This window comes from Suricata suricatta, chromosome 12 (genome assembly GCF_006229205.1).
Source record: "Suricata suricatta isolate VVHF042 chromosome 12, meerkat_22Aug2017_6uvM2_HiC, whole genome shotgun sequence".
NCBI lineage: Eukaryota > Metazoa > Chordata > Mammalia > Carnivora > Herpestidae > Suricata > Suricata suricatta.
In genome coordinates this window covers 58,658,222-58,661,817 of record NC_043711.1, presented here as the reverse complement: position 1 = coordinate 58,661,817, position 3,596 = coordinate 58,658,222, and positions in this window count along the sequence as shown.

Below are 3,596 nucleotides of genomic sequence, written 5' to 3'. Positions count from 1 at the left end.
AATCAGTTGCATTCCTATACACCAAAAATGAAGCAGCCGAAAGAGAAATTAAGAAACTGATCCCATTCACGATTGCACGAAAAACCATCAAATACCTAGGAATAAACCTAACCAAGGATGTAAAAGACCTATATGATGAAAACTATAGAAAACTTATGAAAGAGATCGAAGAAGACACCAAGAAATGGAAAAACATTCCCTGTTCATGGATCGGAAGAATAAACTTTGTGAAAATCTCATTACTACCCAGAGCAATCTACACATTCAATGCAATCCCCATCAAAATTGCACCAGAGCTCTTCTTAAAGCTAGAACAAACTATCCTCAAATTCATATGGAACCACAAAAGACCCCGAAGAGCCAAAGTTATATTGAAGAAGAAAACTAAAACGGGACGCATCACAATCCCAGACTTTCACCTCTACTACAAAGCTGTCATCATTAAGACAGTACGGTATTGGTACAAAAACAGACACCTAGACCAATGAGACCAATGGAATAGAATAGAGAATCCAGAGCTGGGCCCACAAATGTACGGTCAATTAATTTTTGACAAAGCAGGGAAGAGTATGCGATGGAAAAAAGACTGCCTCTTTAGCAGGTGGTGCTGGGAGAACTGGACAGCAACATGCAGAAGAATGAAACTAGACCAGTCTCTTACACCATACACAAAAATTAACTCAAAATGGCTCAAGGACTTGAATGTGAGACAGGAAACCATCAAAACCTTTGAGGAAAAAGTAGGAAAAAAACATCCTAGACTTCGAAGACAGCAATCTCCTACTCGACACATCCCCAAATTCAAGGGAATTGAAAGCAAAACTGAACCCTAGGGACTTCATCAAGATAAAAAGTTTCTGCAAGGCAGTGGAGACAACCAAGAAATCTAATAGGCAACCGACAGAATGGGAAATGATAGCTGCAAATGACATATCCGATAAAGGGCTAGTATCCAAAATCAACAAGGAACTCACCCAACTTCACACCCAAAAAACAAATAACCCAATGAAGAAATGGGCAGAAGACATGAACAGACACCTTTCCAAAGAGGACATCCAGATGGCCTACAGGCATATGAAAAATGATGCTCAATACCACTCTTCCTCAGGGAAAGACAAATCAAAACCACACTGAGATACCACCTCACGCCAGTTAGAGTGGCTAAAATGAACAAATCAAGAGACTATAGATGTTGGCGAGGATGTGGAGAGATGGGCACCCTCCTACACTGTTGGTGGGAATGTAAACTGGTGCCGCCACTCTGGAAAACAGTGTGGATGTTCTTCAAAAAACTATCGATAGAACTCCCTGATGACCCAGCAATATCTCTGCTAGGTATTTACCCGAGAAATGCTGATGCGTCAGAACACATGTACCCCAATGTTCATAACAGCAATGTCAACAATAGCCAAAACATGGAACAAGCCTAACTGCCCATCACCTGATGAGTGGATCAAGAAGATGTGGTATATATACACAATGGAGTACTACATGGCAATGAGAGGGAATGACATATGGCCATTTGTAGGAAAGTGGATGAACCTTGAGAGTGTCATGCTAAGTGAAATAAGTCAGGCGGAGAAGGACAGAAACCATTATGTTCGCACTCATAGGTCTAACAGGAAATTTTCAGAATGATCTAGCTTCATGAAAAGCAAGCAGTTAGTAATGCTTAAGAAAAATTGATTCAGTATCTAATGGATAGTTGATATCTGTCACAACACAGCGTTTTATATATTGTTAAGTGAAACTGCAATACAATCTATGTTTATTTTTGGAATATTTACTGTATAATTGGATTTAATGAAATGTTTAGAGGTGCAGTAAGCATGACTTTGAGTAGATAATGCGAGAAATGCAAAATGCTTATTGATTCATGATGTGGATTCATCTTAGCTTGGGCAAACCATGCAGTATTTAATACATAGTAGCAGAATATTTACTATTGAAGCTTGAAAAGATGTCAGTTCTTTGTGTGCAACCTTTCATTTATGCATATAAGAGGGTTATCATTTTTTAAAATATTTTTACATTTTAGTACTTGTTTTGCTTGTTGGTGGTGTTTTCTTATTTAATACATTCTGTCAAGGACAGAAATTACATGCAGTTTTTTTCCCCCTACAAAGTGTGTCTTGGGTTTTTCACTTATTATTTACTTTTTTTTTTCCTCTTCTTTTTATAAAGGTGCGGGTGGTTTTGTTAAATTGAAGTTGCTTTTACAGCACCAAAGACTTAATCATCCATTTTATATATAAAAGCTAGCTACTTTTTTGCATGGACTTCAAGTATACTGTAGCATAGAGGTGGACTTTAAGGAAAGGTATTAAGCAGTCTGTGTTTTAGTTTATGGGCTAGTAATAAATTGTATCATTTATCTTGAATGTATCATAGATAAGCTGCCGGCCCTAAGTTCTTTACTTCCCAGAAGTGATGGCTAAGGGGGTGGGTTGGGGGTGGGGAGGAAGCCAGAAAGAGCCAGAGAGAGCGAGGAGGTAGGAGAGGGGAAAGTAAACCACTGTTCTATGAAGTCTCAGGAGGCGAGTGCTCAAGGTAAAAAAGAGTCCTGGAGAATCGTCCGCGGCTGCGGGAAACATCTCGATTTCCTTCTGTGTAGAAGTCCTTGGGGAGGGGAAAGGCTGCCGCCGCTGCCGCTGCATTAAATAGTTATGTACATCGCAGAGAGTCCCAGGCCGTAGGCAGGCGGGGGGAGGGGTCATTTCACCAGGGGTCGAGTTTTATCATCATCACCGCACTGATGGGCTTTGTACTTTTTCACCTCTGCCATGTACTTGGCCCACGCATCACCTTTACTTGTTAATACCTCATCCTCCGTCTTCTGCTTCTTGGCTACTATTCCCGTCTTGAGGGCTAGTTTGTTCCCGCCTCTGCGCTTGCCCACGAAGCTGAGCGTAGGGCCCGGGCCGCCCTTCCTCTTCAGATCCCCAGGGCCCCCGGCGGGAATTACAATTGTCACTTCAGATAGCTGTGAAATTAGGTGATTAACTTGTTGGTACCTAACTTTGTAATTTCTGTATATGTCTAATTACATTAAATAGAAGTGGGGGTTTTGATTTTTTACTTTGCTTTTCTGTTTGGAGTATCAATGAAACTACTGTATTGTAAATGGCGGAAAATAATTGCATATGTTAAAAAAATAAATTGTATAAAAAATAAATGAATAAAATAAAAGAAAAAAAGAAAAAAGAAAGATACCAAATAGCCATTTATTGTGTTTTTGAAGTGTCATTCTAAAAAAAAAAAAGGATTGGCAAAGAATTCAAACTTTCACTTCTGCAGATGCCATGATACTCTACATGGGAAACCCAATGGACTCCACCAGAAGCTTTCTAGAACTGGTCATATAATTCAGTAAAGTTGGAGGATAGAAAATCAATGTACAGAAATCAGTTGCATTCCTATACACCAAAAATGAAGCAGCCGAAAGAGAAATCAAGAAACTGATCCCATTCACAATTGCACAAAAAACCATCAAATACCTAGGAGAAAACCTAACCGAAGATGTAAAAGACCTATGTGATGAAAACTATAGAAAACTTATGAATGAGATTGAAAAAGACACCAAGAAATGGAAAAAC